Source organism: Pinus tabuliformis, chromosome 7, assembly GCF_031772625.1.
Source record: "Pinus tabuliformis cultivar Carrire ecotype Pingquan chromosome 7, CPIR1, whole genome shotgun sequence".
Lineage (NCBI taxonomy): Eukaryota > Viridiplantae > Streptophyta > Pinopsida > Pinales > Pinaceae > Pinus > Pinus tabuliformis.
In genome coordinates, this window is record NC_142293.1 from 1,292,784,373 (window position 1) to 1,292,798,529 (window position 14,157).

General features: G+C 42.7%; 1 pseudogene; it reads left to right on the top strand.

Annotated features, from left to right (window-relative positions):
• The first annotated feature begins 607 nt into the window (after positions 1 to 607).
• On the top strand, positions 608 to 1,228 carry LOC149252236 (cytochrome P450 750A1 pseudogene; annotated as a pseudogene).
• The last annotated feature ends 12,929 nt before the right edge of the window (positions 1,229 to 14,157 follow it).

Consider the following 14,157-nt stretch of genomic DNA (forward strand, 5'->3'; position numbering starts at 1 on the left):
GAATTGCTGAATGCCAAAAGAATTGAGTCCTTCAAGCAGGTGCGAGAGGAAGAAGTATCTGCGATGATCCGTTCAATTTGGGAGGAGAGTGAGAGCGGAATAATTGGTGTCAATATTAACAACGGCCTCTTTACTCTCACTTCCAATATAGTTTGGCGGATACTGGCGGGGAAGAAATTTCCTAGCGATAGTTTGGGTGGTGATTTCAAGAGTTTGAAGGATTTATTAGTAGACCTGATGACTGCGATGGGAGCTTTTAACATCGGAGACTTTATTCCTTATTTGGATTGGCTTGATTTGCAAGGAATCAAGGGACACATGAACAAAATCCATAAAGCATTCGATGAATTTGCGGAGAAAATAATAGATGACCTTGTTGGCCGCGAGTCACCAGAAAGACGAAGTGCCTCACGTCAAAGATTTCGTGGATGTGCTGCTCGAGAAAGCTGAGGCCGACTCCAAAATCACACGGGAAACTATGAAGGCTCTTGCTCTTGTGTGCCTCTCCGCCTCCGCCCTCTGCCATTCTATTATCATTTTTTATCATCATTCTTTTAGTTAAATTAATCAATTTCTTGCATTAATTGAATTCGTATCTGTGCAGGACATGTTGGTAGCTGCTGTGGACACGCTGTCAACTACGTTAGAATGGGCAATGAGTGAGCTGCTCAAACATCCACATGCCATGAAGAGTTTGCAGGAAGAAATCGAATGTATAGTGGGCAAACATCGCCAAGTGATTGAATCCGATGTAGTAAGGATGAAATACCTCCACTCCGTAGTGAAAGAGACGCTAAGACTATACCCAGCGGGGCCGCTGGGTATTCCTCATGATTCTGTAGAGGCTGTAACAGCAGGAGGATACCATGTCCCTAAGAAAACAATGGTAATGGTGAATGTGTGGGCTATAGGAAGGGATCCCAGCATCTGGGGGGCAGATGATTCGGAATTTAAGCCGGAGAGATTCATGGAGGAGGAACATGTGAATTTAGCAGATCAATCAGACTTCCGTATGATACCGTTTGGGCCAGGAAGGAGAGGATGCCCAGGGGTCCCCATGGCTATTCCCACAATTGAACTCGCATTGGCTCAGCTGATGCACATTTTTGACTGGACAGCTGAAGGTGATCCATCGCTGCTGGATATGACGGAATTGTGTGGGCTGATGATGCCAAGGCAAGTTCCGCTGTGTGCATATCCAGGATTGAGGGTCGGCTTTCCACTATAGTCCAGCGATGAAGTCTAAGAAGAGGCGAGGTACCGTGCGGCTTCCTATGGAGCGGGTTTCCTATTTTCGCTAGTACGCTACAACCTATTTAGTTTCGCTAGTTATATTATTTTCGTTGCATGTTATCCTAATTTAGTGATATTCTACTTTCACTAGCAATGCTTTCGCTACATGTTACTCTACTTTACCTTATGGTAATTACATTATAATCATGGTACTTTACCTTATTTGGTGATTGAGATTGTTAGCATAGAATTTGGAAGGTTAATAATATAACTAGCTATCGGTAATTTTTTATTTTTTTTTTAATTATGGTGAATCACTAATTTTTTTGGATTAATCTAAAGGAAGTCCGGAATCCAATTTTCTTTTTTCTTTTTTGAAATGAAGAGTATATTTCTTGAACCGAAATCCTAACAAATAATATACTTAATATACTCAAATGAGATTTAAACAACAATTTATTAATTTTACTTATCACCTAACTAAACTTACCTTTAAACCAGATATCACCGTTAAGCCACGTATCATCGAATGTAACTTTCCTCAATTCTTTATATGGAAACAACATATAAACAGGTACCCAGTTTGAGAGTGACAATTCCAAGGCAAGTGACGTTGTGTGGCTATCCAAGGTTGAGGATAGGCTTTCCACTGTAGTCCAGCGATGAAGCGTAGGAAGAGGCTAACTACCGTGCGGCTTTATATGCACCAGCTTTCCAGTGTTACTTGATTATGAAGCATAACGAAATACATATGAAAACGTAAGAGACACATTTTCTACACTCACAACCACAAGAAGCTCATGAAACAGAGCCGCTGCCTTTTATTAATTCTCTATAAAAAATACATAGTTAAGAAACATAGTTTCTTTCCCACAGTCTTCCAGAAGTTACCAACTAACCAACCCTTTGCAAATAGCTTACATACAATATATAGAATGTGCCATGAAGAGATAGAACGCCCAAGGGTTGGGGAGTTACTCGAATCATTACAAAATGGAGATGAAGAGCCAACCATCAGCTATAGGTGCAGCGCTACAAACATGACATTTGCCTTAGGTGACCATTTTCCTTCCTTCGCCACTTGGATACAAGTCCATCTGAAAATAAAATGCTTTAAATGCCATTTTTGGTGCCAAAAAAACTGAAGTGTAGATGAGTGGGCCCACTTGGAGAAGTCGCAAATCAAAATTTTGCGAAACGGAAGCAAATTTGGCAGTTTTTCCTGTGTGCGCTACGTCATTTTCTTTGTACGCCGTGCTACTTTGGGTCCTGTTTTGCGGCATTTGCAGGTGTCAAAAATGTGTCCAAGTGGGCTTGTTGGAAAGCCTGTCCTATATGCTTTCTAACCCAACTGGAATTTCTGAATTTGGTGCTCATTTGCCCCTCCAAATCTTTATTCTCCCAAGACTGCTTCCTGTGTGTCAAAAAAGGGGCAGAAAGGCCATTTTTTGGGTGTTTTTGACCTCCTGGAGACTCAGGTCTTACTCAAATTTCTTTTCTGGGCACCAGTAGTCGTGATTTTCCATGCTGAATCCAAAAATTCAAACCATTCCTCATTCGGAGCTCTAGATTTTTAGCGTCGCGCCACAGGGAGAAAAACCCTGTGTTTTGCCCAAAAATTTGTCATGTGACCAAAAATTCCCCAAATTTCTTGAAATTTGGGTTGGAGGTTCTATATGGGGTGTTATGATGGGCCAAGGAAGCCTCAGCCAAGATTTGAAGCCGATCTTGCTCTTTTTCCTCTTTCGCCTTTCTTGTTTCTTTCCTCAATTTCGCCTTCAAACTCTTTATTCGGGCCTTGGTGCTCATGTTTTGTGTCCTGTAATGATGAGCCATGTGTCTCAACAAGGCAAGGTCGTGATCACCCTTGTTTAGCAGCCTCTCCAAGTGCATGTTCACTCTCTCGAGATGGGCCTCCCGATCCTCATTGATTTCTTCCTCTAATGATTTGAGCTTAACTCTTTTCCTTTGAGCAACTTGGCGATGCTCACGAATGTTTTGCAGTTCCATAATCACCTACCGATCCTCTAGCTATTTGTTTCTCTGCTCCAGGTACTTCATGTTCCACTTGGCCCTCTCCAACTCAAGGGATAAGGCCTCAATCTCTGATTGCTGCTCCTAGATGATCTTTGTAAGCTCTGCATTTGTTGGTTCTGTATCTGTCTCATCATCATGGAGGAGAACGAATTCGGTCTCTCGTTCACCTGATGGCCCTTCCTCCTGTACTGGCTACTTACCCTTGCCCTCCTCCTATGATGCTGATGTCGGAAGCGAGGCCCCTTCCACCTCGGGTGGAGATAAAACTCACTCTGTCGCTGCAAAGAAACGTCTACTGCCTCTCTGATAGGTGATGAATACTGGCATAGTAATAGTCTCGTGGTGCTCATACTGATGTGAAGGACCACGTATCTCATGCTCTGCCTCTGATACTACCTGTGGAGTGCTGAAGAAGTCACTGGAGATGAAGTCCTCCCAATCAATACCTTGCAATCCCAACTGATGATCCACCAAAATCCAGATAACAGCAAAGTGATAAACACTGTTGAGCTGCAGCTGAGGGGTCTTATGTTGCATGAAATTTTTCATCCTCTCTATGTTCCCTCAAATGAGAAATGGGAGGTTCATCATTCGCACCCTGGTAAAGTGCATGAGCAACCTAATGTGATAGGCATAAAGACGAGAAAAACTCCCCTCACAACTGAAGTACTTCATGATCAATTTCATGAGCAGAGCATACTCATCTCTCAAAAATCTGAATGGGAAAACTCTCGTGAGCTGACTCAAACAACTGGCCTTAATGGAAGGCTCATAATGATGCCTCTCCACCTTCTTCTTCTTATGCCATTTTTCTCCAACATTTTGTATGACTGTTGCCACTGATATGGCTTCGGGTGTTAATGTTAAAGTGACCCCAGCCAAGATAGACTGACCTCCATTGAGGTGAAGTGAAAAAAGACGGGCCAACTCATGATGAACTCTGACATTTGCCACCCTCTGACAAAATTCAAAACATGCTAGGTGCTGGAAACATGACATAGCAACAGGGCATGCCTGCAACTCAGTGAGGGTGTTTGGCACATCTCTAACATGTTTGCCACTCCTGTGATGTCTCATGGGGGCCTGTTCTCCTGAAGCTGTATCACTGTGGGTCTCCACCTCATACTCTGATGAAACCTCAGATGCCATGACTGTTGTTTATAAACTGAATTTAGGCTACCCTTTTGATGATGGTGAAAGATAGGTTGTTTTGATAATATGCCACCAAGGGGACAATGAAACAAGGGAATATTAGGAGGGGAATAATATAATGGGATCAGGGGTTATAGGGAGAATTTTGTTTAGGGACATGTAGGGGGTTTGGGTATTTTTGATAGGGTAGGGTTTGGGTTTTTTGGCAAGGTAGGGTTTTAGGGTTTGTATTGAGTAATGGGAGGAGGGGTAAGGGAATATGAGTTCGGTAGTGTTAGGGTAGTGATAGTAGGAAGAATGCAATAGGGGAATAAAGAACAGGGGTAGGGAAGGGAAAACACCTTGGCAACAATAACACTGCTATACAACCCTAGCAAGATGATTTCTTGGTACCTTTTTGTGGTTGCTTTGAGAAATTTTTGCATTCAATCACGGGCATGAAACCATCATATCTTTACCAAATTTGATTCACAAGTGATCTTAGGTAGCCTACCTTGCAATTAGAGTGTCTTCACAAAAAATTTGGGTGAGTTTGGCAATTTCTGGGCGCTTTGTCTCTGTTCGCCACGCGCAAAGCTCAGTGCATTGCGCTCTAGGTGTGCACCATGCTAGTTGTAATTTAACACTATGGGCAGGCTCTGTGTGCGCCGCGCACCCTAAAACCTCCTCAAACTACTCCAAATCGCGCGATTTCTCACTCAAATGGTTTGAAATGTTTTCCCAAGCACTTTTTTGCACAATGACTTGGATTCATGATGGAATTTGTGTATATAGGCTTGGAGGTCATGTTTTAAATTTGCGTTTTTAAAAAACCCACTTTCTAATGTCTTGTTTGGCACCTTTTTCACTGAGTTTAATATAACACTGATTTTCACGTTTTCTCTGAATTTTGGGCTCAAACAATGAAATTTTCGACACTTTTTGCCGGGATTACATGGTAGAGTATTTGGCCATGGAAACCATGACTGCACCTGAAGAAATCAACTGTAGACCCCTTTTCAAAATTTTGTCACCAATCGCACTGTTTGACTTTTCTTCAAAATAGAGTTTTGAAAAAAAGTCAAAGTTTATCAATATGATGATGAAACTCTGCGGATCATTACATTGCAAGAACATCACTCTGGCCTGCATGGCTTTACTGGACATATTTAAAGATCAAATTGATCAATCCGTAGACCTAATGACCAAAAATGACTTTTGTCCGTTAAAGAACCAGACCTTGACTGTTATTGACTTTTTTTATTATTTGACACAAAGACATAAGCCAGCAGGAGCCAGACATGAGGGGAGATGACTAGCATGACCTTCTCCATCATATCATGGCATGCCCCTAGTGGAATGTAGCTGAGTGAATGGAGCGGGACACCTAAAAATGAAATGCATAAAGAGTTTTGATCTCTAACGGAAGACTGACCAGACCGACTCTAACAAACTTCACCATCATGCTCTTCAAAACTGTTGCTATCATAGTCGTCAGAATTGGGACTAAGTGGACATCGTGACACTCCATTATTTTGAACTTCACCGTCATCCTCTTCATCATTGCTGCTTTCATAGTCCTTAGAATTAGGACTAAGTGGAATCTATGACTTTTTATTTATTTGAAATTCTCCATCCCTTCTTTCATTAGTGCTGCTCTCATATTCCTTAGAATTAGGACTAAGTGGAAGAATTGACTTTCTATTCATAGTGGAAGAATTCCTGTTATATTCATCAATATGAATAGAGTTGCTACGCGATGAAGATGTTGATGGTGTATAAATCGAAACTTCACTATTAGAGCAATCCATCCCTTTCAAATAGAAGATGTTGAACGATACAAATGGAGATTATCTTAAAGATATTATATAGCTTAAAGAAAGAAATTTTCCCTCCAAAAGGTTTCGCGAAAATATTTCCTTCCAAATATTTTCGTGAAAATATTTCCCTCCAACAAGTTTGTTGGATTTATTTACTTTCATTATTTTATTCCACAAGTTATTGAAAAATGTAAACTAATTTTTTATGAAATAAATCATTAAAATTAAAAATGTAAGCTACAACTTCTACATTAATTATTTTAATAGTTAAAGTATATAATATTTAGTAAACAATTGATTTTTCTTAATCTTTATAATATATTCAAAAATAAATTAATCCAACATTCAACTTGTTGTAAAAAAGTTCTACAATATTCGCTTTATATAATTTTAAAAGAAATTATCCCACTTTAACCATACGATAAAACATCTCCGTAATTTCACTTATATATTGAATTTCATTATCACTATTACTCACATCACATCCACATTTTCTAAATTTCATTGAAAGACTCATGAATTTGTGGAGCAGCCACATTGCTATCAACAACATATTCAATGAAGAATTCTCGCAATAGAAAGGTAAGTTAATTTTTTTTCTTGAAAATTTTCATATTAAATTACTTTAATGAAGAAGATTTTTTTTAAATTAATAATTTTTCTGAGCCAAAATAACAATCACGTCCAACGTAAGAATGGTGGGCCCGATCAAACTCAATCGCCCAATAGTCGTGGGTGGGCCGCTGTGGTGTCACAGGGTAGGCAGGGAGGTTGGGCGAGCAGGTGGGGTGTGAGGGCAGTAGGGGCTGTGGGGACAGCTCGACAGCTCACCTATCTGTCGTGGGGGTTGGGTGATTTTGAGAATCGCCCAACCCCCTTGATGGGTGGGTGAGCTGCTGGGCTGGGCGGCGCAACCCGACTCACCCCCTATCACCTTCCTCCCTTCCTGACAACCTCACCCTCTTCACCCACACCCTACCCCCCTAACCCACTCCCTTCCCCCCCACGCCTCATGCCTCACCACCCTCCCCTACCCTTCCTACCCAACCCCCGTCACCTCTCCCCCTACCCAGCCCCCCTTCACCCCTCCTCACTACCCTACCCGCCCCCTCTCACCTCACCACCCTCCCCGCTCCCCTACCCACCCCCTCACCATCCCCCCCCACCTCACCTCACCTGATCCCACACCCTCACTAGCCTACCTGCCCTCCCTCACCTTTCCCCTTACCCTCCACCCCCCTATCCGCCCCCTCACCTCACCCCCCTCACCTCAACACCCTACCCACCCCTCACCTCCCCCCACCCCACCCCTTCACCACCCTACCTACCCCCCCACCTCTCCCCCTACCCTTCACCCCCTTCACCACCCTCCCCCCCCGAGCCTCACCTTACCTCACCGCCCCCCCTCACTCCACCCCCCTACCCACCCCGCCTCACCTCGCCCCCTACCCATGCCCCCTCACCTGACCCTCCCTCGTACCCGCCCCCCCTCACCTCTCACCCTACCCACGCCCCCTCACCTCACCCTCATCCCTACCCTCCTCCCGTCACCTCTGCCCCTACCCATCCCCGCCTCACCTCTCCCCCCACCCAGCACCCGCCCACGGGCCTCCCCCACCCGGCGCTTGTGCTTGCCCACGGGCCTCCCCCACCTCGCGTCGGCCCACAGGCCTCTGCTACCCAGCGCTTGCGCCTGCACACAGGCCTCCCCACCTAGCGCCAGCCCATGGGCCTCCCCCACCCGGCGCCCGCCCATGGGCCTCCCCCACCCAACGCTCACGCCCGCACCCACCCACCACCCGGCACTAGCCCCTCTGCCCCACACCCATTGCCCATGCTCGCCCCCCACCTGGCGCCCGGCACCCGCGCCTGCGCCCGCTCCCCACCTGGAGCCCTCCCATTTGCTCCGCACCCGCGCCCGCCCCCCACTTGGCACCCGCACCCCACCTGGCGCCCACACCCGTTCCTGACCTGGCACCCTCCTCTCCGCTCCACACCTAGCCCCACCCACGGGCCTCCCCCACCTCCCCCGTCCATGGCCTCCGCCTCCGCCGCCATCCATGGCCCGCCTCCCCGCGGTCGAGCGGGCAGGCGAGCCACTAGGGTGGCGTCACCGAGGCCGGCGCCACCCTGACGGCTCGCCCCCTTGCCTGACTGGTGGCCGGGTGATTGCAAGAATCCCCCGACTACGAGTCGAGTGGTGGGGCGGGCCGCCGGGGTGGCGCCGGCCTCGGGAATTGCCCAGCCAATAGTCGGGCAGGGGGGCTGGCCATCTAGATGGTGCTGGCCTCGGAATTTCCTGGCCACCAGTGGGGCGGGGGGGCGGGCCGCCAGGGTGCGGCGGCCAAGGCGGGCTGCCAGGGTGGCATCGACCTCAGAATCGCCCGGCCACCAGTCAGGCGGGGGGTCGGGCCACTGTGGTGGCACCGGCCTCGGCCAGGCGATTCCATGTTATAGAAGGGCTCCCTAAGTCTACTTGTCTTTTCCTTTCCACAAAGCATTCCTTTATGTCACCCTAATGCATGGAATAATGACTCTCAATGAAATAGCATGAGGGTAGAATCAATCTCCAAAATCCAATCCCTTGCTCATGGATGACTCTAAATATATAGATGTGAGAGGTAGTTCATGAATTCTTATCCATTTACCAATCTATGATTGAGATAAAAAAGTGATGGGAGGATGAGCTCAAGGGATAGGATGGCGATTTATACAAGGTGGAATCAAATATGATTTGAATTTTTATCCAAGGTAAATGGTTGAAACAACCTTATGAAGCTTCTGGAAGAGGAAGCTTTGAGATTCTTTTTATTTTTCCCAAATTTTTAGAATCAATGCAACCCCAAGATTGAGCAACCTACTAGTGATTAGCACCGTTGTAGAGAGAGTCAAACTAGTAGTCAACTTTGGTCCCTAAAGGGCTAGGGTGCGTTGGGACTTAAAAGATGAGGAACTAAGCAGTTATGAGCAGAAACTAAGGAATTTAGTAGATTCATGCATAGGGATTTGAGTGGGGATGATGACAATATTGTGAAGGATATGAATTAATCCCATTTAAAGGCCTATTGACCAGATGTGACAAAATAGCCTATAACACCTGGTATATTTGAAGACATTGATAATAGCGAAGAAGTTCTACTATTGGCTGAATCTGAAGAAAGAGGTGGAATATTTTGTCGTTAGATGTTTGGATTTTCAATAGGTAAAGGCAGAATGTAAGCATATAAGTGGGCTACTACAACTGATTTTGATTCTAGAGTGGAAATGGGACGTCATTTCTATGGATTTCAACATAGCTTTTCCAAGGACATCTAGGAAAGAGGATTCTATCATGGTTGTATTGGAAATATTTACTAAGGTAGCTCACTTCATTCCAGTAAAGTCTACTCATTTAGCCAGTGACGTAGCATAGGTCATCATCACGATGATAATGATGTTTCATGGTACTCCAACAAAGTTTATGTCAGCGAAATATGCTAAGTTCACTTATAGTTTATGGAAAGAGTTGTTTGCAGGTTTGGGTACAAAGTTGGCCTTCAAAAAATCTCATCATTTGCTAGAAAATGGACAGATATTGAGGGTCAACGTGATTTTAGACGACATGTTTAGAATGTATGTTATGCATCAAAAGTGGAAGTGGAAAGAGTATCTTCCACTGGTTAAGTTTTCTTACAATAATGGGTATTATGAGTCGCTAAAGATGAGTTTGTTTGAGACACTTTATGGGCGGAGTTGTAATACTCCCATAAGTTAAAGTGATGTAGTGAACAAGGTGTTGACAGGATTAGACATGTTGGCAGAAATGGAACACGAAATGCAAGTTATAAAGAATAATTTAAAGGTGGCATAGGACAAGTAGAAGAGCTATGCAGATATTGCAGGGTATTTAAGGACTTTCAGGTTGGGGAAAAGATGTACTTGCGTATCAAGCCCAAAACAATCCCCTTGAGTATCGGGTCATGTGTGATTTTTTTACCTAAATATTATGGGAATCTTGAGATCCCTGAGAGGATTGGACAAGTGGCCCTCTAACTTGGAATAACTCCGATAATGAAATTCAGTGATGTTTTCCATGTTTCATTGCTTAAAATATATGTGAAAGATGTTGATCATGTGATTTATTTTTCTATATTGCATGTGGGTCCATAAGGATAATTCCATCTGTAACCTCTGTGGATTTTGCAATGAAAACAACTCATACTCCAAAATCGAGCAAGTTAAAGTGCATCCTTGATGAAGCTACATGGGAGATGGCTGATCAAATGCAGGCTATGTATCCTTCTCTCTTCACTGGTTGAGTGGATTTCTTTCGGTAGATGTTTTGGTGTTGTGTTCTGGTTATGTGTATATATGCATATGTTTGATGTAAATATTTCATTGAGCTTTGTTATAAAGCTCTAATAAGTGGTATGGTTGTAATGTTGTCATGTTGGTTATGTTGGTTTGCTTTTCAGGAGATGGTTCATTGTAAATATTGCATCAATCTAAGTTATAAAGCTCCATGGGTAGTATGTTTTGGTTTTTTAGTGGTCTTGTAGGTTATCGGTGTCACTGAACACTGAGGATGGTGTTCCCCCAAAGGGGAGGGTTCTATAACAACCCTAGTTAAAAATCCATGTAATAAAGTTAATAAAGGAAAAATAAGACCAAGGTCATGGGATAGAGATTTGAAGTTGAATTTTGGTAAAAACATTCTAGAGGGGTGTTCATTTGGTTTATTATGGCTAAGGAAATTGGCAAAGGAAATGGAAAAGGCTTTGAAAAGGAAAAGAGGAATTTATTGACATTTTATTTATGAAAATAAAGGAAATTGGGTGAAAAGGAAGGTGAAAGGTAACATGTTGTATATGAATATGAAATTTAAGAAAATAATGAAAATTGAAGAAAATAGAGTCCTCATTAATGAAAAGGCTTATGAGGACTAGTTCACAACATTTTTCAGCACAACCTTTTCTTAGTTAGTTTTGGGATATCTCTCTCTCATACTCTTGCACACATAGAGGATTCTTGGAACACTCTAACATTGTACAAAGGAAGGCAAATGAAGGAAAAGAAGGAAAAATAAAGAAAGGATCAAGAAAGGAAGAGTTGGATCAAGTGGCTACAATGGATTACCTTGCAAGTATTGAGTTCCATGTATGATTTCCTTGCTAGTTTTGGCATGCATGGTATATGCATGTGTGTATTTGGTTATCTTGTTTTCATTGACATGGGTTTATCTAGGTGTGACAATAGTTTTTAACCTTGCCTTTCCATTTCCTAATATCCATAGTGTGATGGTGTTCTTTCATTTGGTTGAGCTAGATTTCCGAATGGTTTTGGAACTGGGTGAGGTGGTCTCAGGAAAATTCCCAACAGCCTAAGAATCACTGGACCGATAATGTCGGGATACACAGTAAAGCATGAGGGTCAAGACAAGACAATTCCTCAAGGTATTGGTGAATAAATATGGATACATTCATGATTTTTTAGGTCCTAGTGATCCCTTGACCGATAATGGCGGGATTGCGGTAAATCTTGGTAGTGTATGTCTATTGTTTGCACTAGGAATCCCTTAACCAATAATTGAGGGGTTGTGGTAAATCTTAGTTGTATAGATGAGGATTTCATGCCTAGGAATTCCTTGTCAAGTAATGGAGGGATAAATGGTAAATCCTAAGGAAGCCCTGGTTTTTCTGTTGTGAGTCCCATATTCACGCTTAGAATATAGCACGCGTGTGATTAGCTAAAAGAAATATTTGGTTCAGCCCAATCTATGGTCAGGTGGTATGTGGAATTCCCTTACTTGGTCAAACTTTTCATATGTTAATAAAAACTATTTTCCTCTTGTAGTTAATGAATATTTATACTTGTTATTGTGTGTCTTTGATTGTTGTTATATAACTGTTATTATTCTGGTTATATGTTGGTTGTAAGAACAACTTTATGGCAGGATTTATTTATGAATCTCATCAAGTTTGGATTAGTAAATGAATGTATGACCTAATAGATGATAATGCAACCATTGTGAGAGGGTATCAGACATTCTTGATGATTCTTAGAATAATGAGATCCCTATGTTCAGATATGTAATTATGACCTGTAGATTACATGTTCATGATGTGTATGACCGAATGAATCTCATGGTTAGGGATGATTAGGGAAGCTTCTAGTCTAAGTTTTGTATGGAAATCATTTTCCCTGTGTCATTTCACATTTCTTAGAGTTTCATTAAGTTTTGGGCAGTGGTCTAGAGACTAGCGGTGAAAACATGACACAAATCCTGCGGTTGCAAGCATAGAATTAGATGAAAAAGATAGAAGTATCTCCCTTCTAGTCTTATGCATGTTATTTTAGGGATAAAATCAAATTTCTGCAATGTTGTGCCAACATTTGGGAGTCTAATACATTGAAAAAGAGGATTAAATCAAGGTTTCGGCACCTAGGAGGGTGGTTTAGCCCTCGGGGGTTGTGTAGCACCTGATGGAAGTCAGTCAGGTTTTGTTTTTGTCGATTCCACTTCCTTAAGGCGATATAGTAGGTTTATTCATGTCATAGAAAACATTCATCACATATTTACCCCAGTGGACCAGTGAACTTGGGTAAGTGTGGGAGGAGGGTCTTACATAGGTTGTAACGAATATCTAGAAGAATTCACATGATATCCTCCTGAACTGCAAAAATGTGTAGTTATCATCCCACTTGTCACGGATAACCATACTTAGTAGTGTTTCCATTTTTCAATTTAGGGAGATGGAATGAAGGAAGTGAAACCTATGCTTCCGAAATTTCCCTAGATCAGGAACTAACTTGAGGTTGTTTCCATCAATCTCAAAATCATAAAAATATATGTGATCCTCAAATTCCTTTGCCTCTAGATGGAGAATTTCACTCCTCACTTCGGGAGGAATTTAGTCAAATTGGTTCGCCACTAACTCCAATCCAAACAAATGCCAACGATGATAGGAAGATCAACCAAGTGCACGACCATGCTGACTGGGCAATATTTGCCAAGGGGCCATGATTAAATAGGAAATAGGGTAATGGAGGAGATAGACTGAGGTCGAAGGTAAGAAGTTAGGGAGATGTCATATTAAGTGTGAAGAAAAATCTTGAATAGAGAGGTCATCATCCACTACGTGAAGTAAAAAGGATAGCATATTCAGTTTAGGAGAGGGATATAAAGAGATGGCACCAGATTTGAACAAAAATACAAACCCTAACTCCCAGTAAACCAAACTTTTTGAGAGACGGAGACAAAGGGATCCTAGATACCTTGAGGCTACTTTTAAAGTAAACAAACAATGAAAAATATCAAAAACAAATGGAAAATTTACCTAGTTAACAAATTCTAGAAACCAAAACTAGAAAATTGAAATACATTCCAGCAGAATCAGAGAGTTGAGGTGACGAGGTGGGTAACACAACCACCAGTTTGAAAGAAGGACCATAACTCATCTTATGTAGAAAGAGCACGAAAAACATTGGGCCCTATGTAATCTCACATAACTGTGGAGAAGACTCTGTATTATGGAGAGAGAGCACAAAAAAATTGACCCTTGTGTAATCATAGAGAACTATTGAGAAGGTACAAACAAGTAAGTACTTAGACACTGATCGAGAGTGACAATAAGAAAGAGAATGCCAAGGAAATGATCCTCCAATATGTCTGAAAAGACTAGCACATGCATCTAGGAACAATGTGACAGTTTGAAGCCCTCCTCAAGAATACAGAGAGCGTAGCAATGCTTCCACCCTAAGAAGTTTCCCATGCATTTGTAATCAGGCATGGACATGATAGGACGAATCCATTGAGTGATAAAACCAAAGTATTTGAGATCCATGGAGGGATAGGTGTATGGCCATACACACTATTTAACAAGAACAAGGTACCCAAAAATCATAGGCTCGTGAATGAGATTTTTAAATTGTGTTAGGAACTCCTCCACGCACAACC